Source organism: Oryctolagus cuniculus, chromosome 1, assembly GCF_964237555.1.
Source record: "Oryctolagus cuniculus chromosome 1, mOryCun1.1, whole genome shotgun sequence".
In the NCBI taxonomy this organism is placed as follows: domain Eukaryota; kingdom Metazoa; phylum Chordata; class Mammalia; order Lagomorpha; family Leporidae; genus Oryctolagus; species Oryctolagus cuniculus.
Genome location: NC_091432.1, coordinates 228,524,514 through 228,546,394, shown reverse-complemented (window position 1 = coordinate 228,546,394; position 21,881 = coordinate 228,524,514). Strand labels below are relative to the sequence as shown.

The following is a 21,881-nucleotide window of genomic DNA, read 5'->3' as shown; positions in this document are numbered from 1 at the left end:
TGCCTTTGGATCAGCGTGGTGTGCCGGCTGCGGTGGCCATTGGAGGGTGAACCAACTGCAAAAGGAAGACCTTTCTCTCTGTCTCTCTCTCTGACTGTCCACTCTGGCTGTCAAAAAATTAAAAAAATAAATAAATAAAAATACTATCTCTAGTTAATGGCTTTGGGTTAGTCACCTAAGAGTGGCATTAGAAAATGACCTTTTTCTGTGTATTTACATTACAGTTCTGGGAGGAGTCAGCTCAATTATAATATTTTATGTTAAAAGGTTGTGAGAGAGTTGGCAAGGTTTTACTTTTTATCCTACATAACATTTTTCACATTTTCTTTCTTTTCTTTTCTTTTTTTTTTTTGACAGGCAGAGTTAGAGAGAGAGAGACAAAGAGAAAGATCTTCCTTCCGTTGGTTCACCCCCGAAATGGCTGCTACGGTCAGCGCACTGAACCGATCTGAAGCCAGGAGCCAGGTGCTTCCTCCTGGTCTCCCATGTGGGTGCAGGGCCCAAGCACTTGGGCCATCCTCCACTGCCTTCCCGGGCCACAGCAGAGAGCTGGACTGGAAGAGGAGCAACCGGGACTAGAACCCCAGGGGTGCCGGCGCTGCAGGCGGAGGATTAGCCTAGTGAGCCACGGCGCCGGCCCACATTTTATTTTTCAACTACTGCTTTAAGCATGCTCTTTTAAAAAAAAATTTGATGACTTTAGTGTAGGAAATGTTAAGGAGCATGACAAATAATAGGGTGAGATATTTGGGACCATTTGAAGCTTTAGAGTGCCCTGCAAATCATATCCAATTGAGCCATAGTAATTTTACAATTCAGGAAAATAATGGGAGACATTTTCCAGAGGTTGAATAGAGCAAAATATTACATATACACACTCCCTTTTGCATCTTTTAAAAAAGTTGTGGTTAAAAGCAAAATTTACGATCTTTTTTGTTTATCAATTGATTCGTTATTTGAAAGGCAGAGTGACAGAGAGAGGGGGTGGGTTCCATCTGCTGATTCACTTCCCAAATGGCTACAACTGCCACGGCTGGGCCAGGCTGAATCCAGGAAAACAGAATTTCTGTTCAATCTTCCAAATGGGTGTAGGGGCCCAAGTCCTGGGTCTCCATCCACTTTCTTTCCAGGTGTATTAGCAGGAAACTTGATTGGAAGCCAGACTGCTGGAACTGGAATCGGCACTTCCATATGAGATGTTGTCATCATAAGAAATGGCTTAAGCCATTTTCCCCCAATACTGGTTCTTAAAATTTACCATCTTAACCCTTTCTTAGTGTAAAGTTAAGTAGTGTTAAGTATGTCCACATTGTTGTACAACAAGTCTTCTGAACTTTTTCATCTTTTTGTAAAATGAAAATTTTGTACCCATTAAACAATGGCTTCCATTTTCCTCTTCTTCCCTGCTTTGTAACCATAATTTTGCTTTTGTTACTATGAATTTGAATATTTAGGGTACTTCACATAAATGTAATAATATAGTATTTGTCTTTTTGTGATTTCATTTAGCATAATGTTCTCAAAGCTCATCCATGTTGTAGCACGTGACAGTCCTTTACTTCTTTACTTGGTGAAAACCATCATCATTTCATCTGATTGACTGCAACCAGCCCAAGTGGTTTTCTTTCCTATAGTCTTGCCCACTCCTAGTTCGTTTTTCATTCAGTGGCTAAATACAGATTTAACTTTGACAACCTCATTACCCTGCCTACCTTTGGATAAAATCTAAATGCTTTAATATAATGTGGGCATTCATTATTGGACACCAATATCTAAACCTAAATCTTTCTTCATTGCTTCTAAACTAGGTACCCCATTTACTTCATCTACTCTGAATTTCTTGCTTGATCATGCTATTCATGTTTCCAGTACAGTGATTGTGAGTAAATCATTATTTTTGCTCAAAGCCAATAGTTTGTCAGCTGTTCTGCATGGAGCTAACCTGGAGACTTAATGTCAGAATACAATAATTTAGAAATAAAATTTCTGATTTCCTAACTTAAACCTCTTCTAAACGTCTGATCTGGAAACAGCCAACCACAAGAATTTCAGGAAATATGTTGACTAAATTCATGTGAGGGGAAGAGTCAGAAAAAATAGGGAAATTTCTTTATTTTAAAGTCTTTGTTCTACTTGTTTAACAAAGATGACATTAAAGGTTTCTCTCTCTCACTCACAGTAAGTATGTGTGTATTTATTTTACAGTTTTATCTATCTATTTTGAAAGTCAGAATTAGAGAGATCTTCTATCTATCTGCTGGTCACTCCCTGGATGACTGCAATAACCAGTGCTGGGCCAGGCTGAAGCCATGAGCCAAGAGCTTCATCCATGTCTCCCATGTGGGTGGCAGGGGCCTAAACATTTGGGCCATCTTCTGCTGCTTTCCAAGGCCACCAGATCACAAGCGAGAAAGCTGATGAGCCAGTGCCCATATGGGATGCCGACATCGCGAGCAGGTGCTTTACCCACAATGCCACAAGCCTTTTTATTTTTAATTTCTTTATTTATTTGAAAGGCAGAGTTACAGAGAAGCAGAGGCAGAGAGAGTGAGAGAGAGGTCTTCCATCCACTGTTTCACTCCCCAAATGGCTGGGCCAGAGCTGGGCCAGAACTGGGCCAGGCAGAAGGTGATGGTTCAAGTGGTTAGGTCCCTCTGCCCATGTGAGAGATCTAGATTGAGTTTCTGGCTCCTGGCTTCACCCTAGCCTTATCTTGGTCAGTGTGGGTATTTGTGCACTGAACTGCTGGCTTCTCTGTTGTCTCTCTGCCTTTCAAATTATAGGTAAGTAGGTAGATAGATAGATAGTTTAAAATGTAACTATGAGTTCCTAGGGACTGCTTTAAGCCAGAAACAAGTGCCTTGAAATAATGTTAATGATTATTTTGCTTTGCCATTTACAAAGAGCATCCGTATGCACATGAAGTCCAGAGATGCCATTCTTTTAACATATTATATATCCTTTTAAATAACATTAAAATATTAGCCTAGAGCATTGATGCAATGGAAACCGTAGTATTTTGGTATTTTAGTAAATGCTGAATATATTTCTTTAAATTAGACTATTGTTTATACCTCAATAAATTTTTTAATAGAGCATGTCATTCTTATTACTTTTTGTGGAGACTTGAAGCCTAATAAATAAATTATATTGAACCATTTTTAAAGTTTCATTCATAATTTAGACTGTGTACTTGCTGACACCCAGAAATCTATTTTTATTGTATGTAAAACTGCATTGTACACTCTTTTATTCTTGTGACCTTGGAAATATTTCCAAGTTAGGAACAAAAAAATTATATAATTTTGTTTTTAGATTTATTTATTTGTTTGAAAGAGTTACAGAAAGACAAGGAAAGACAGAGAGAGAGACAGAGAGAGAGAATCTTTCATCTGCTGGTTCACTCCCCCAGATGGCAGCAGCAGCTGGTGCTGGGCCAGGCTGAAGCCAAGAGCCTTGAACTCCATCTTGATCTCCCAAGGAGAGGCAGGGCCCAAGCACTTGGATTATCTGCTGCTGGTTTCCTAAGTGGGTTGTCAGGAACCTAGGTGAGAAGTCGAGCAGCGGGGACTAGAACTAGCGCTCATAAGGGACGCCAGCATCATAGGCAGCAGCTCAATCCACTGTACCTTAACACCAGCCCCTGTCTAATATTTGATAAGAAAAAATTTAAAGGGCAAAAAATTCCACCAAAACATAGAAAACCCAACTGCTGAGGTAAAATAAACAGGTGAGCAAGAACCAGTCATCTGAACTTAAATCTGTCCTCTGGTGTTTCCCAGCAGTTTTGACAGCAGATGAGTCCTTTCTTTCTGATCATCAGTGTTATTATCAATAAAGTAGGGGCTAACAGTTCCTGATTGTTTTTCCTAATGACTTTTTTTTTTTTTAAATGAGACATTTATTTGTTTATTTGAAAGGAGAGTACAGAGAGAGGCGGAAAGATAGAACTCTTCCATCTGCTGGCTCACTTCCCAAGTGCCTGTAACAGTTGAGACTGGGCCAGGCTGAAGTCAGGAACATGGAATTCCATCCATATCTCTCACATAGTTGACAGGGCCATCAGCCACTGCTTTTCCTTGGGCACATTAGCAGGGAGCTGGGTTAGAAGTAGAGTATCCGCGGCTCACTAGGCTAATCCTCCGCCTTGCGGCGCCGGCACACCGGGTTCTAGTCCCGGTTGGGGCGCTGGATTCTGTCCCGGTTGCCCCTCTTCCAGGCCAGCTCTCTGCTGTGGCCAGGGAGTGCAGTGGAGGATGGCCCAAGAGCTTGGGTTCTGCACCCCATGGGAGACCAGGATAAGTACCTGGCTCCTGCCATCGGATCAGCACAGCGCACCGACCGCGGCGGCCATTGGAGGGTGAACCAACAGCAAAGGAAGACCTTTCTCTCTGTCTCTCTGTCTCACTTTCCACTCTGCCTGTCAAAAAAAAAAAAAAAAAAAAAAAAAAAAAAAAAAAGGAAGAAGAAGAAGTAGAGTATCCAAGAGTCAAACCTGACACGGGCTGTGCACATCTTAAGCAACAACTTAACCAGTTGTACCACAGATACCTCCCACAGTAGCTGATTCTTTAAGTGGTTATGATTATTAACTGATGTGTATACAAAAGTAATGTGCAGTACTTGACACTTAGCAGACTCCTAATAAAGCAGTATTTGCTTTTATGGTGGGAAGATGGATTTTAGAAACATACTAGAGGGCCCGCGCCGCGGCTCACTAGGCTAATCCTCCGTCTAGCGGCGCCGGCACACCAGGTTCTAGTCCCAGTCGGGGAGCCGGATTCTGTCCCGGTTGCCCCTCTTCCAGGCCAGCCCTCTGCTGTGGCCAGGGAGTGCAGTGGAGGATGGCCCAGGTGCTTGGGCCCTGCACCCCATGGGAGACCAGGAAAAGCACCTGGCTCCTGGCTCCTGCCACCGGATCAGCGCGGTGCGCCGGCCGCAGCGCGCTGGCCGCGGCGGCCATTGGAGGGTGAACCAACGGCAAAGGAAGACCTTTCTCTCTGTCTCTCTCTCTCACTGTCCACTCTGCCTGTCAAAAAAAAAAAAAAAAAAAAAAAAAAAAAAAAAAAAGAAAAGAAAAGAAAAAAGAAAGAAAAGAAACATACTAGATATTTCTTCTATCAGAAATATAAGCTTGACCAGAAATGTAACCTTTCACACTGAGTTGATTCACAGCTTCCATTTCTGGAGCATGTAGTTACTGTGATTATTTCTCCTTTAGGTGGTCCAACATCTATAGGAAACCTGGAACATTGTTTTCTCTTAAGAAGTCCCTCTTTTAGGACTCAAATGAAGCAAAATTACAAACAAATGAAAAATTGTGGTAGTTTTATTAGTTCTATTTAAAGGAGTTTGGGGGCTGGTGCTGTGGTGCAGCGGGTTGATGCCCCCTGGCCTGAGGCACTGGCATCCCATATGGACACCAGTTCGATGCCTGACTGCTCTGCTTCTGGTCCAGCTCTCTGCTATGGCCTGGGAAAGCAGTGGAGGATGACCCAAGCCCTTGGGCCTATGCGCCCACGTGGGAGGCCTGGAGGAAGCTCTTGGCTCCTGGCTTCAGATCGGCGCAGTTCCGGCCATTGCAGCCAGTTAGGGAGTGAATCAGCAGATGGAAGACTGCTCTCTCTCTGCCTCTCCTCTCTCTCTGTAACTCTGACTTTCAAATAAATAAATAAGTCTTTAAAGAAAAATAAAGAAGGAGTTTTTTTTTTTTTTTTTTTTCTTCCTGTCAGTATTTGAATTCTATTTGACTGTGGGTACTGGGGTAAACGTTACTGTATGCTGGTAAGAGGTCATGTGAATGGACTCTTTTTTTTTTTTTTAAAGATTTATTTTGAGGGGCCGGCGCTGTGGCACAGTGGGTTAAAGCCCTAGCCTGAAGCGCTGGCATCCCATATGGGTGCCAGTTCTAGTCCCAGCTGCTCCTCTTCTGATCCAGCTCTCTGCTATGGCCTGGGGAAACAGTAGAAGATGGCCCAAATCCTTGGGCCTTTACACCCATGTGGGAGACCTGGAAGAAGCTCCTGGCTCCTGGCTTTGGATCAGCTCAGCTCTGGCCATTGCAGCCATCTGGTTAGTGAACCAGCGGATGGAAGACCTCTCTCTCTGTCTCTGCCTCTCTCTGTAACTCTGTCTTTCAAATAAATAAAATAAACCTTTTTTTTTTTTTTTTTTTTTTTTTTTGACAGGCAGAGTGGACAGTGAGAGAGAGACAGAGAGAAAGGTCTTCCTTTGCCGTTAGTTCACCCTCCAATGGCTGCTGCGGCCGGTGCACCATGCTGATCCGAAGGCAGGAGCCAGGTGCTTTTCCTGGTCTCCCATGGGGTGCAGGGCCCAAGCACCTGGGCCATCCTCCACTGCACTCCCTGGCCACAGCAGAGAGCTGGCCTGGAAGAGGGGCAACCGGGACAGAATCCGGCACCCTGACCGGGACTAGAACCTGGTGTGCCGGCGCCGCAAGGTGGAGGATTAGCCTAGTGAGCTGCGGCGCCGGCTCAGATAAAATAAATCTTAAAAAAAAAAGATTTATTTTGAAAGAGTTACAGAGAGAATGATCTTCCATTCACTGCATTACTCCCCAGATGGCTGCAATAGCCAGGTACTTGGGCCATCTTTCACTGCTTTCCCAGGCCATTAGCAAGGAGCTGGATCTGAAGTGAAGCAGCCAGGACTCGAACCCGCAGCTAAATGGAATTCTACATTACAGGTGGTGGTTTTACCCTAGACTGTAATATATTTAAGTAGATTGTATTGGTTTTTCCTGTAAAGAAATTTTGATTTTTAAGTTGGTCATTCAGGAGAGTGTCTTGAAATATCTTTCTTTTTCTTGCTTCATCATAGACATGCAGTATTTCCTCAATTAGGCCTGGTAAATGTTGCATGATTTAAGAGAGCTAGATTGTGGAGGATACCATTGCAAGTTTTACAAAAGAACTTCTTAACTTCATATATCTTATATATGAAAGTACCTAAACAAAGTTTATATTCAATAAAATATTTGTTGAATAAATTATACTTGATAAGAATTTAGGGTAGACATTTGGCCTACTGTTAAGATATCAGTTAGGATACCACATCCCATATCGGAGTTCCTGGCTGCACATCCTAATTCCAGCTTCTTGCTAATGCAGACCCTGGGAGATAGCAGGGGGTGTCTAAAGTAGTCAGACTTCTGCCTACCCATTTGGGAGACCTGGATTGATTTTCTGGCCCCCCAGTCTTTGGTTTCCTCGGCCATTTCAGGGATTTGGGGAATGAAACAGCAGATAGAAGGTCTCTTTGTCTCTCTGCCTCTCAAGTAAATAAATAAGAATTAAAGAATTTATGTATCCATATTTCATATTCTTTGCTCAACACTAAATTTTGAAAATAATTCATAGAAACATTGATTTTTATGTAACTTAATTCATCGGTACTGTTTTCCATATTATTTACTCCCAACTGGTAGGACTGATTCTTGATTCACTTCTTTGGTTCCAAGGAACTAAATATATCCATAAAAAAGAGTGTTTTGTTTTTATTTCTGAAACCTTCTGTTAAACTCATACTGTGTCCTGTTAGAAGGTTTTTCAACATTGCTATCAACTGCCTGTCATTTATAGGGATGTAATATTTATCTTGCTAGGAAGAATATTTTCTTGTCCTTATTTCATTTTGAGTTTCCTTTGAAACTCTTTTTTATTATTGAGTAAACTTATTGTTTGCATGCCACCTTATTATGTATGACATTTTCTCATTGTTTGAGGGCTTAGAGTGAGACAGATGCTGTTAGTCCCTGCTTGTAAATTGTAAATTGGTAGACAAAAAAACAATGATTAGTAATGTGGATAATGATTTCTGTGTAAATGTTCACTGAGATAGTATTTCTAATAGATAATATATGGAAACTATAATAGCTACAAACATTTTAAAAATATCTATTTTTATGTGTTTGAAAGGAAAAGAGAACAGAGAGAAAGAGAGAGAGATCTTCCATCTGCTGTTTCACTCCCCAAATACCTGCAACAGCCAGAACTTGCCCAGGCTAAAGTTAGGGGCCAAAAACTCCATCTGGGTTTCTCATATGGGTGGCAGGGACCCAAGTTACATGAGCCATCATCAGCTCCCTCCCGGCATGTGCATTAGCAGGAAGCTGGGGTGGAAGTGGAGACCAGACTAGAACTCTGATGTGGGATGCAAGGTGTCCAAGAAGCAACTTAACTTATTGCACCACAGTGCCTTCCCCCAAAGCTCATTTTAATGACTTGAAAAAAATGCTTTATAAGCAAACAAGTCAGAATATAAAACTGTTGATAATTTATTCCATTATATATGAACTATACTAGGATATTAACGAGGATTTTCTGTGAGATTATAGTTGGTGTATATTTAATGTTTTTTATTTAAGTGATTTATATATGCATAGATCACTTGTCATTTGTACAATGACTTCAACTCTCAGTATTTCAAAAGTCATTAATAAAATGAGTAACAATAAAACTAGAAGAAAGTTTGCCAAATGTTGCTAGTGTTTATCTTTAGGTGATGGGACTGTGAAGAATTTTTTGAAAATTATAAATAATTCTTTGTCTTTATATTCTTTTGCTTCTTATTGTAAAAGCTAAGTTATTTTATAAAGTATATGATTAGAGCTGGCACTGTAGCATAGTGGATTAAACATCCACCTGTGGTGCCGGCATCCCATATGGGCACTGAGTCAAGTTCTGGCTGCTCCACTTCTGATCCAGCTCCCTCTGGATAGCTTGGGAAAGCAGTAGAAGGTGGCCCAAGTGCTTGGCCCTGCACTTGCGTGAGAGACTCAGAAGAAGCTCTTGGCTCCTGGCTTTGGATCAGCCCAGCTCTGGCCATCACAGCTATTTGGGGAGTGAACCAGCAGATGGAAGACCTCTCTCTGTTGTCTCTCCCTCTCTGTAACTCTGCCTCTCAAGTAAATAAATCTTTAGAAGGGAGGGAGGGAGGGAGGGAGGAAGGAAGGAAGGATGGAAGGAAGGAAGGAAGGATGGATATGATATGATTGCAGTCAGCCTAAGAATTTGCCTTCAGAAAAAAATTTTTATGGTACTTTTATATTATCTTCAGAGGAAAAACATGCTTTCTTTCCTCTTTTTAAAGAAATATTTTATTTCAGGCAGTTATTTATTTTTATAAATATTTATTTATTTATTTGAAAGTCAGAGTTACACACGGAGAGAAGGAGAGAGAGAGAGAGAGAGAGTCAGTCAGTCAGTCAGTCATCCATTCGCTGGTTCACTCCCCAGATGGCTGCAACGTCCGGAGCTGCGCCACTCTGAAGCCAGGAGCCAGGAGCTTCTTCCAGGTCTCCCACACAGGTGCAGGGGCCTAAGCACTTGGGCCATCTTCCACTGCTTTCCCAGGCCATAACAGAGAGCCGGATCGGAAGTGGAGCAGCAGGCGGCTTTACGTGCTCTGCCACAGTGCTGGCCCCTTGGAGGGAGGGGTTTACTTTTAATTAATTAACTTGAGGGGGAAAGAGAGAAAAAGAAGACTCTCATCCATTGGTTCCCTCCACAAATGCCTGAAGAACTGGGCTTGGCATGGCGAAAGCTGGGAGCTGGGAACTCAGTCTAGGTCACTCACTTGGATGATAGGAAGGAACCCAGCCACTTGAGCTTCATGGTCTGACTCCTAAGGTCCTCAACAACATAAGCAGAAAGCTGGAGTCAGGAGCTAGACTGGGTATGGACCTTGAGCACTCTGATGTGGGGCAGCAAGCATCCCAGGTGGCATTTTATCTGCTAGGCTAATAGTTGCTTTTTTTTTCTCTCTTCTTGTTATGGTAGACTTGAGATATCTGTTTTATAGTTTTCTCCTATATAATTATTTGTTGCCTAAAATAGTAATACTACTAGAGATAAAGTGCCCTTCTTTTTGAAATCTATGTGAATGCTATGATCTATTTCACCGTTAACATCCCAACTTTGAAGTGATTTTCTCATGTTCTTGTTATTTTGCATTGGTCATATATAGCCAGAACCTGTTCAAGAGCCAGAAAAAAGTGGCATTTCATCCAGTAATGGCTCTTACTCTGCTTAGCTACTAACACCTGAAGCATATATTTTAAGTACATATAGCCATTGAAAATTGTGCTTATAAAGAAGTTTTATCCTTACATACATAGATAAAAAATCAGGATAGATGACAGTATTATATTCAATTTGTAAAACTAAAGCTAGTACATCTTTAGTATTCTAGATACTTTGGTAGACATGACAAACATGTAACTCCCACAAAAACCCTATGAGGTGATACTGTATTCTTGCTGTTTTTACCCAGAGTAGGGACCTGAGATTCAAAGAGGCACATCTGTCCAGGGTCACAGAGAGTACACAAGCTGCGTCTGAGTTCAAGGTTTTTTAACTAAATGCCCAAAGACAGGACCTTTGCCTTGTTTACTTCTGAGTATCCAGTGCCTAGAACTGGGCTTGGCTTGTACTAAGCACTCAGCAGATATACCCTAAATGAATAAACTGTAGACCTAGAAATTCTTATGTGACCAAGCAGAAGGAATTTTTCTGTTTTTGTAATAGTTGTTTATACAGAGAAGTGAACCTGATAAAAATGTGATGCTGTTAGGAAACCCAATGGAGGTAATTCCAAAATCTAGGTCACAGTAACAGATGACCAGATTGGGATCCTTGTTTTGGATGTAGCAGTCTAATTTGCTCTGAGTATATTTGCCAGACCTCTCTTCCTCTTGACTTTGATAGTCAGTGAACAAAGAAAAAGCAAAAGCCACATGATATTCAGTCTTTCCCAGTGATAAACGTCTAGGTGGAAACTCAAATTCTATAATGTCAAGTAACCAACCTGGAAACTTTGTGATTAGAACTCTTGGATCCTGGGAGCTTCAGGTTCTGTGGAGATAATGTGAAGATTGTACCATTGTGGTACATGCATATACATCACTCCATTGGTAATAGCAGCTTTATCATGTAGTCCTTTGACAGCAAGGATAAATCCCAATTTGAAGAGGGGTTAATGTTTAGATACCCTGTAGATATAAATGTAAGACATATTGTCTCAGAAACCAAGCTATTACTCTAGATTCCTCTTCTCTTCATAGTTATCATCCATGTCTCATGTATTTTGGTCACTAAAAGCCAGCTTAATCATGGGTTGAGTAAGTACTAGCTAGCCCTGTAATCATGGTGATACTAGTATTTATCATTAAAGAACATAGTCTTAGAGAACAAGATGAAGGAAACGTGTGTCACATGCAATGCTGCAGTGTGTCATGATCTGCTCCTGGAGCATCATTCCATTCCCAGACCCCTGTATTTCATTCGTCTTTTCCAGAACTTATCTTGTTCTTAAACATCTATCAAAAGGAGATAGATGGTGATTTACCACAGGGGTTGGCATTCTGGTGCAGCAGGTTGAGCCAATGCTTGTGATGATGACATCCCATTTAAGCACCAGTTTGAATCCCCACTGCTCCACTTCCTATCCAACTCCCTGCTAATCAGTGTCTGTGAAAGCAGCAGATGATGGCACAAGTGCTTGGGCCCCTGTCACCCACTTAGGAAACTCAGATGGTGTTTCAGGCTTCTGCCTGGCCCAGTTCTGGCCATTGCAGCCATTTGGGAAATGAACCAGTATATAGATGATCTCTCTTGTGTGCATGTCTGCTTTTCAAATAAACATCTCTTTAAGAAAAAAAAATTAGATAGTGGTTTACTCCAGCTACAGTGGTCATTGTGAAACCAGCCTATGTATTTGAGGGTATTTTATTTTCTTAATGCCTTCGTGACTCCATTGAAAAGTCTGTTAAGAGCCTTTAGCATATCTCTTTGCTTGAATCAAAGGGAGCTGTGTGCATTTTTACTAGGCAAGGCAGTTTCCCAAAATGGGCCGGCGCTGTGGCATAGTAGGTTAAGTATCCACCTGAGGCGCTGGTATCCCTTATGGTTGCCAATTTGAGTCCTGGCTGCTCTAGTTCCAATTCATCCTTACTGTACTTTCAATAGTATGACTTCTAGCCCATGGTCATCTCAATTTATATCTTGCTAGCTCTGTGAGGTGAGGCTAGTGTATCTGTTTCGTTCACCATTCAGACTGGGTCCAACACTGAGTGATGAATATTGGGAGCTTATATATTATGAATGAATGATCAGAGAAAATGGTTATACTTGATTACCATTTACTAAGGACCTAGACCCATCTGCTGAGGATCTCAACCTTTCCTCTGAACATCTTTTGTGTTTTATTTATCAAAGATGATAGCACCCATGGAAATACTAGTCTTTTATTTATGTATGTATTTAAGTGTTCTTGTGAAACACTTTATTATGTTGAGGTATTAGAGAGACTAAATCTGAATACCATCTGGCAAATCCAGATTCTCTCCTTTAAGTAGTATATGTCCTTAATCTCTAGTATGAATGTGTTCTTTGCACTACTACTGGTAACAGATTTGAAGACAAGTGGCTTGTGAAAAGTTACTGGTTAGTTAGTGGCAGAGCTAAGAGAAGATACCTAGGGGCTGACACTGTGGCATAGTGAGTTAAGCCTCCGACTGCAGCACCAGCATTCCATCTGAGTACCAGTTCATGTCCCAGCTGCTCCTTTTCTGATCAAGCTCTCTGCTATAGCTTGGAAAAGCCATGGAAGATGGCCCAAGTCCTTGGGCCCTTGCACCTGTGTGGGAGAACCAGAAAAAGCTCCTAGCTTCTGGCTTCGAATCAGTTCAGCTCCAGCTGTTGCAGCCATTTGGGGAATGAACAGCAGATCAAGACCTTTTTCTCTCCCTCTCTGTAGCTCTACCTCTCAAATAAATAAATAAATAAAAATCTTAAAAAAAAAAAAAAGACATCTAATATAGTCCAGCCAGTTTCTGGGAGAAAACTCTACCTTTTAGGTTTCCCTTTTTCTCGACACTGTCTCCTGTACAGTTCTGCTGTTTGCTTTAGAAAATCTGCTTTACATACTTTGAAAAGCTATGTGGCATGTCCATTATTTTTAGTTATTCAGCATCATTAAGAAACACCTACTATTCTTTGTTTTTCTCTGGATTATTTTTTTCTTTTTCTCTTCTTTTTTTGGGGGGGGTAAGATTTATTTATTTATTTGAAAAGCATAGTTTCAAAGGGGCAGAGGCAGAGAGAGAGAGATCTTTCATCCACTGGTTCACTCCCCAAATGGCCACAACAGCTGGAGCTGCCCCAGTCTGAAGTCAGGAGCCAGGAGCTGCTTCTGGGTCTCCCATGCAGGTGCAGGGGCCCAAGGACTTGGGCCATCTTCTATTGCTTTCTTACGCCATAGCAGAGAGCTGGATTGGAAGTGGAGCATCCTGGACTCAAACTGGCACCCATATGGGATGACGGCATTACATGTGGCGGCTTTACCCGCTATAACACAGCATCAGCCCCTGGATTATTTTCAACTTTAAAAATGAGTCCAGAGGCTGGCGCATGGCATAGTGGGTAAAACCGCCGCCTGCAGTGCCATCATCCTAAATGGGTGCCAGCTTGAGTCCAGGCTGCTCCACTTCCGATCCAGCTCTCTGTTATGGCCTGGAAAGCAGTAGAAGATGGTCCAAGTTCCTGGACCCCTGCACCCCCATGTGAGACCTGTAAGAAGCTCCTGGTTCCTGGCTTTGGGTCAGCATAGCTCTGGCCATTGTGGCCATCTGGGGAGTGAACCAGCAGATGGATGACCTCTCTGTCTCTCTCCCTCTCTTTTTCTCTGTGTGTTACTCTGTCTTTCAAATAAATAAATAAATAAATCTCTTTTTTTAAAATGAGTCCATAGATATAGTCAGAAAATATCTGGCCTGAGAAGTATTTTTAAATCTTCATTTTTAGAAGACATGAATTTTCTTTGCTATGCCTCAGGAGGGTATGTTAATTTACCCATGGATGATATTTTAGGACTTTCATGTTTTTGTTTTAATCACCAAGAAGAGTTAGAAGAAATTGTTCTAAAAAATCTCCAAGAAGTATTAATGGTTCTTTGTTTTTTGTACTTAATAGTCCTAAATTTGTATCAGCTTTTTTTTTTTTTTTTTTTTTTTTGCCAGGCAGAGTTAGAGAGAGACAGAGAGAGAGAGTTATAGACATTGAGAGAGAGACAGAGAGAAAGGTCTTCCTTTAGTTGGTTCACTCCCCTAATGGCTGCTACGGCTGGCGCCGCGCCGATCCGAAGCCAAGAGCCGAGTACTTCCTCCTGGTCTCCCATGCGGATGCAGGGACCCAAGCACTTGGGCCATCCTCCTCTGCCCTCCTGGGACACAGCAGAGAGATGGACTGAAAGAGGAGCAACCAGGAATAGTACCAGGCGCCCCAACCAGGACTGGCATCCGGGGTGCCGGCGCCTCAGACGGAGGATTAGCCAAGTGAGCCACAGCGCTGGCCAGCATTAAATTTTAATTTACATTATTAAAATCTGATGTTCTACTTCACTTTCCAGATAATAGTTTTCCTTTATTAATCTAGTCTGTTCATTCAGTGTTCATGTTTCTAAGACTTAGGTACTTTATACAACTTTGATACATTTTTTACATTCACATATTTGTCTTAATTTGATTTTTAAACAGAGGATGGCCTGTGCTGTGGATTAGTCTGGAACCCTTCTATATTCATTCCTTATATCTGGGAAGGCTTGCAGACAATAAATTGGACCTCAAACCTTTACTGAGTTTTCACAGAATTGGTATTTACTGAGTAGTTTTTATGTGCCAGGAATAGTGTTGAGTGTTTTATATACATGATCCTTGAGCCTTAAAACAACCTGACAGGAAGGTATTAATATTTGCTATGGATTTAGAATTTGCAATAAAGTGAGGAAGACACTTACTCAATATTCCATAGTAAATAAGTGGTAGAGCCAAGATTCTGCTCATGTCCACTTAACCATATAACCCATGTTTCTTGCACAAAGCAGGTATAGGATAGGTTGAGAATGGCATTGGGATCTTTTTTTTTTTTTTTTTTAATTTGACAGGTAGAGTTATAGACTGTGAGAGAGAGAGAGACAAAGGTCTTCCTTCTGCTGGTTCACTCCCCAAATGGCTGCCATGGCCAGAGCTATGCTGATCCGAGCCAGGAGCTTCTTTCTGGTCTCCCATATGTGTGCAGGAACCCAAGCACTTGGGCCATCCTCCACTGCCCTCCCGGGCCACAGCAGAGAGCTGGACTGGAAGAGGAGCAACCGGGACTAGAACCCGGCGCCCATATGGGATGCCAGCGCCACAGGCGGAGGTTTAACCAAGTGAGCCACAGCGCTGGCCCAAGAATGGCATCGGGATCTTAAGAACCTCATGTCCAGGTTTATCACAGCCAGTTCATTTGATGTCAGTTTTGGTGGTTAAGAGTTGTCATGATATAAGTACTTTGTTGGTGTTTTTTTTTTTTTTCTTTATTTTTTCTTTATTCTTTATTTTTAATTTCTGAAAGTCTTGAGGAAGTACCACTCATTGCATCCAGTCTTGACTATAAGTCAAGTTTACTATAATTGAAGACCATAAGGCACTGAACATTTTACCAGTTCAGTACTACTGTTATAATCTAGATGTTTAAATGTTTCCTGAAAAAGAGCTCCAATACATAATTTCTTTGACGATTTCCCTCTATGTATTTTTGTATACTCCTGTCACCTCAGTAGGAAGGATAGCTTGCTTGCTTGCTTTCTTTCTTTTCTTCTTCTTTTTTTTTTTTTTTTTTTTTTTTTTTTTTTTTTTTTTTGACAGGCAGAGTGGACAGTGAGAGAGAGAGACAGAGAGAAAGGTCTTCCTTTGCCGTTGGTTCACCCTCCAATGGCTGCCACGGCTGGCGCACTGTGGCCGGCGCACCACGCTGATCTGATGGCAGGAGCCAGGTGCTTTTCCTGGTCTCCCATGGGGTGCAGGGCCCAAGCACTTGGGCCATCCTCCACTGCACTCCCTGGCCACAGCAGAGAGTTGGCCTGGAAGAGGGGCAACCGGGACAGAATCCGGCTCCCCGACCGGGACTAGAACCCGGTGTGCCGGCGCCGCAAGGCGGAGGATTAGCCTATTGAGCCGCGGCGCTGGCCAGGATAGCTTTCTTACAACTGCATTCCAAAATAGTATTTTCCTGAATAGGCATAAGGATCCCAGTATTTGGAAACCGTTACTTTGTACGCAGTTAATATGTACATGCACCCCTTGGCAGATTGGAGTTGACTGTTTAGCCATAGGACATTGTCTTTTATCTAACATCTAAGCCCAGATACATAAATATAAGGTTGTGAGTGCCCAGTGCCCGTGCTGGTTATTTAATCCAACTATGACTTGAGATTTTTCTGGCAGAGTCAGATAGCTAGGAAAAGCTATCCAGTGTCCAGATATTTCCATTTTACTCAAACTGAATTGCTGATGTCAGTATTTTAGAACATTTGATTATGAAAGCTTGCCTTATGTTTTGAATAGTATCTGTCTATTTACAAGAAAACATCTTATAAAGATTTAAGGGGGAAATAATATAGCTGCTCTTTATAAAAATATAGCTGCTCTTTATAAAATTTCTACTATGCCTGTTGCTTACTAGATGCTTTACAATATTTATTGTGAGTCATTCCATACATTCTACAGGGTGGTTATTTCCCCATTTTTCAGATAAGGATACTAAGTCTCCAAGAAGTAAACTAGTTTGCCTGATTATCATCTAGCTAATAAATTGGAAGGCACATGTGATTACCAGGCCCTTGTTCTTTGTTATAATCCATATTATCCATAATAGCGATACTGTGAGAGAGACTATAGAATTAGTTGCCTGGCATGTTGAGGAGAGGCTTTTTGTTGATGAATTAGTACCACATTGGAGCATTTCATTTACTCTGGCCATTACCTGTTATCCACTATTACTGTCTTTAATGTTCTTTATCACTTCTTTATCACAGACCAAAGAGGGTGGACAGAGGATCTGGACCCCCTTCTCTGGTTTCTAGGCATATCTCAAGTATCATGGCACTAGCTATCTTATTATTATAATTTTTTCTTAGAGATTGTTTTATGTTCAGCTGGATTTTTAGTTGAAGACAGGTATGTTGAAAGTTATTTCTATCTAAGTCAGTGCTGACCAGTAGTACTTTCTGCATATTAGACCATCCGGTATAATAGCCACTAGTTACATGAGGCCATTCATGCATGAATGTGTGACTATTGTGCCTGCAAAACTAAATTTTCTGTTATATTTAATCTGATTGATTTAAATCAAAATGGCCACATGTGGTTAGTGGCTGCCATAATAGATAGCACAGTTTGAGGTAGTAACTGATATTTTTATCTGATGAGTAATGAAAGAATTTAAAGAAACTCATTGATAGTTTAAAGGTTACTGATTGGTTTTCCAGCAACATCAAATCTGGCATGTGTTCAACTTAAAACTGTAATATCAGGGGACTGAATAGAATAGATGAGTTCCTGTTTACAAAATACTTTTTGATCATTTGTGATCTCATTTGATGCATCTTTAGAATATAATATAATTTATGATTTGGATAGAAGACAAAACTATTCTTAGCTTCCTTGTGCAGCATCACCTTCTCCTGCTGGAATGAACAACAGCCTGGCCTGTTGGTGCTTAGTTGCAGCATGACGGCCTAGATAAGAACCCATGAACTGCTTCCTCTACTCATTAGTTGAGATTGGAGAATTATCTTTCCTCTTCCACTTAGAATATTTATTAATATTAGTTTTTAGCTCTCAAAAAAGTTGAAACAATTTCATAATTTAGCGTTGAGGCTAGAATAATATGGTGATCAACAAAAGCAAATGTAGTTTTCTACTTTAACATTCCAAAATAAGTCCCGGAATTTTGAATTTAATTCTTTGTTTTGGAACACACAACCCAGAACTCAGAGGTTTTCTATATAAGTAGTTTTTAAATTTGTACATGTTTTCCAAAGAAACTTTTGGTGGAATTAAAATATATTTTATATAATATTTTATAGGAACATTAATATTCTTGAGTTGTTGATGTATTTGCTTTTATTCTGATTGTCTGGTACTATTAAATAGTTTTTTAAAGATACTCATTCTATTATTTGTCACTTCAGTGTGTTTTCTTCTCTGACACTTTATTTGTGGAATGCTGCTCTCCTTTTTACCAGAGCATGCAACTAATCAACTCTGGATGCTTTTGATATTTCTGACTGTGCCAGGGCATTGAATGAAGTTCCCTGTAGTGAGAAAAGAGCACATGGGACTCGTGACTTTATGTACTCCAACAATAGAGCTTTTATGACATTGGAGGTGGTAGAAAAAAGCTAGAAGTAGCTCTTAAACATGGCATTTCTGTGTTGCCTTTTTTTTTTCCTTTTTCTTTTCTTTCTTCCTTTTTCTCTTCTTCTTCTTTCTCTCTCTCTCTTTTTTTTGTATTCTCAGAGCTGCCAGGAGTGCACCGAGCCTGTAATTTCCTGCTCTCTGAGTCCCCCATCTTTCTGCAGCTCCAAGCTTTGTGTCCCACAGCCTGTGACTCTGTGCTAACAAATCGCTATTGTCCAGTGGGGCGAATGGTGGCTGGAACTAAAGAATTGCTGTCTGGTTTCTATTCAAATCCAGGTAGTGAGATATATGAATGGACTTTTCGAATCGTCATGTGAATAACGTCTGCTCGGCAGGCTCAGAGCCACGCTAGGAAAGATTAACTCCTAGGCTGACCACTAACGTCCTTTGTGGTAGGAGGCAGAAACATTCCCAAGTATCATTTTATTTTCTCTTAAATTTCCATTTCATACCCCCTAAGTAGGGCTAGCTGTGTAATTATTTGGCTACTTTTCTCTCAAGTTTTAGTGTTTCTGTTGATCATATGAAAGTTTGGGAAAATGGTAGTTGTTTTTCACCTTGAACACTATTATTTTCTCTCAAAAGTTTCTACCTTACAATTATTATAGTATAATGTTACCTTTGTAGCATCCATGCCAAAAGTAAGAGAGAACTGCTTTTTCCAAGAGACTAACCCTTTAAAACACTTTACAACCAATAAAGGGAAAAAATTCTGGTTTTTTTTTTGGGGGGGGGGGGGGCTCCATTCTGCTTACGTGCTTTGTATTTTTTCCTCATAAAGTCCATATTTATAAAAAGAAGAAACAACTTCAAATGTAATGTATTAACCAAACAAAACAAGTCTTCAAATTAGGAACCAACCTAAGCATTTGTAAGTATAGGAGAATCAAGATTTCGTTTAGAAAAATGAGATTTGGAACCTGGACTATAATTCATAATTCTCATCCATGGAAAATCATTTTATCTTTCTAATGTACACATGAAAAAAAGTCCACAGTTTGAAGGGCCATGCTTTTACATTCCTGGCATATCATAGGTACTATGAAACTGGGAGCCTTTTATGTTTCTTTTTGTCTTAAACTCAGACAGCTTTGTAAGCAGTAGTGTGTAGATTACAAGAGTTAGACAAAAGCAGGCGCGACTGAGAAGAGTTGGTTGGGGGGGCCCTTGGGGGCACTTCCTGTCACTCAACACATTCCAGATCACTAAAAAATTTCCACACCCTCTGCATTCTCTCTTGCCCACCCCAGTTCCCAGTATTTTCTGATTCCCTGTGTTGTGGTATTTATCAGACTCCTCTCTCTCACTGGGCTGTGGCATGACTGCTTCAGAGGAGATGCATTCCTTTAGATTGCACAAAGCATAGCTAGGAAAATGGCTGGCAGTTTCAGAATCTAGTCACGATCGCACGCATGAGCACCTCACACATCCATGCCCCTTTCCCCCTCCTCCCACCCCCGCAGCTGGCTGACCTGTCTCACCCACTGCTGGCCTATCGACCGGCCAGGACTGTCTGGTTTTGGCTCATGCCTTTGTCCATGTCTGGCTTAGTTCCTCTCTGTCTATGCTTGACTCTACCCCCACTGCCCCAGGCAGCACAAGTGTTAGCCACCCGAAACTGCAGATAAAAAAGGTGGTAAAAACTTCAAACTTTGCTAGATTCTCCAACAGTTTATTCTTTTGTGAAATTTTTCCTTCTTTAAATACTGTTTTAAGAAGACAAATACACAGTTAATGATCTGAAGGCAAAGAATGCAAAGCAACCTTTGTGTTTCTTATAATAACTGACTTCATAACTCTTCTCCAGCTGCGTTATGGGGTGTGTATAAAAAGCTTCTGTTCTGAGAACAAAGGAGCACGTGCAGAAATGAGACTAAAAAATCCACTGACAGTATTTCACGACACAAATTACTTAAAAGATTTTAGTCAAGCCTCTCAACAGATTCAATTTTAAAATGGTTTTCAGTTAAAAAAAATTGAAAGTGCTTACCCAGTAAAAGAACCGAAGTAGTCCTGAACTGTTACGTAAGACTTTTTACAGTTGGATCTTTGTCAAAAGGGGATGGGGGTGATGGGAGAAAGCAGCAACAACAATCAAAAAAGTTCGAGCTGCTGTGGCTAGAGGACAACTTCTGTGCTTCAGATAGGATTCTTGCTGTAGAAATGGAACTTCCAGCCAGCACAGCATCCTGTCCCAGTAGAGAAATGAGTTTGTCAGTTAAAAAAAAAAAAAAAAAAAAAAAAAAAGACACTGGAACCCAAGCTAGACGAGGTATTGAACCGCGCCAGATTTCTTCGCAGCCCTGTCTGCTCAGCTCGCATTGAACTATATATGACCCAGATGATGGACAGAAGCACATTCAGTCATGTGCACACTGGAAGAAAGCGGATTTGCTGGTCCCTGGCAGTGCAGGGGTTTGTCTTCTGATTGGGCTGTGCCCTGATCGGTGAAATGTGAAGCCCTCACCATTCAGAGGCCGTAATTCAGGGCTGGCAGTTTGAGTGTCTGGCTGCCTCTAGTCACTGAGAGACTTTGAAGGTGTTGCTTTTGTTTGATGGCATTACCCACACAGAGGTTGCTTACACCTATGGACTTGTGTCTGGAGTAATGCTAGTCTTTCTGAAATGCAAGAAGACAGGTGACTGCCTGAATCCTAGGTCATCCTACTGTTGATGAACTTGGCTCTAACTTAAATCAGTTATTTGATTTGAGAATGTATTGTAGTTCTATCCAAATCACTCCCTAGTCCTGTTTTTATGGGTTTGATAAGGTAAAACCAAAAGTGGCAATTGACTTTGAAGCTTCTGGATAATGTAAATTACTCTTAGTGAAAATTGGATGGATAGACAACAGAGAACTTGGAGTTTTGGGTTCTGCAGTCTTTGAACAATCTAGGAAGAAGCTTTATCTCTTATTACCCCTTTTGTGAGGCTGTCACTCTTATCCCAGTGCTTATAGAGGACTGCCGGGGGTAAGCTACGAAAGCATGGACCGCACTGAGCTGTACCATAGCCTTTAATCATAAGACAGCCACACTCTGCTCTCTTCAGTCTGTCTGAACTAGAGTCCTTAGGATTTTATTCCCATCTTTCTGGACTACTGGGAAACCAGGTCATTGTACAGGAATGTCAATGTGACATTTTTGCTCAGTATAGTGCAGTTGCTTTATTTAATGCAGGTTGACACAGTTTTTAAATTTGAAGCAATAACGTTGCATTATGAGAACATGACTCTAATATATGAACCTGCCTTATATGATGTAATTATTTTTTCCGCATGTACTTTCTTGTCTCCTTAGGAATTAGCTTATATAGTCCTAAATTGGTATTTAGACCTACAAATACTTGGGTTTATTTTCTGCCTCTCACACTTGTTGAAATAATTTCATGGTTAATGTATAGCATGTTTATTTTGCTTTAAATTCTGGGGTATATATTTATGTACTTTAATTTTTTATGTTGGGGCCAGAGCTGTGGCTTAGGAGGTTTAGCTGGTGCCTGTAGCACTGGCATCCCATATAGGTGCTGGTTCGTGTCATAGTTGCTCCACTTCCAATCCAGCTCCCTGTGAATGCGCCTGAGCATTTGGGCCATCCCCTGCATCCACATGGGAGACCAG

At 41.1% G+C, this 21,881-nt stretch overlaps 1 protein-coding gene and 1 long non-coding RNA gene across 5 annotated transcripts in view; one reads left to right on the top strand and one right to left on the bottom strand.

The window, feature by feature from the left end:
- The window catches only part of LOC127489189 (uncharacterized), a 61,611-nt gene extending 41,021 nt beyond the window's left edge, over positions 1–20,590 (bottom strand). Inside the window, exons 1-2 of the long non-coding RNA XR_007917145.2 lie at positions 20,253–20,590; positions 10,828–11,011 (exon numbers count right to left, since the gene is read on the bottom strand). This is a non-coding gene — a long non-coding RNA (uncharacterized lncRNA). The remainder of the gene's footprint in view (positions 1–10,827; positions 11,012–20,252) is intronic.
- NR6A1 (nuclear receptor subfamily 6 group A member 1) overlaps positions 1–21,881 on the top strand; it is a 259,827-nt gene that overhangs the window by 100,575 nt on the left and 137,371 nt on the right. The gene's annotated exons all lie outside the window — the stretch shown is intronic.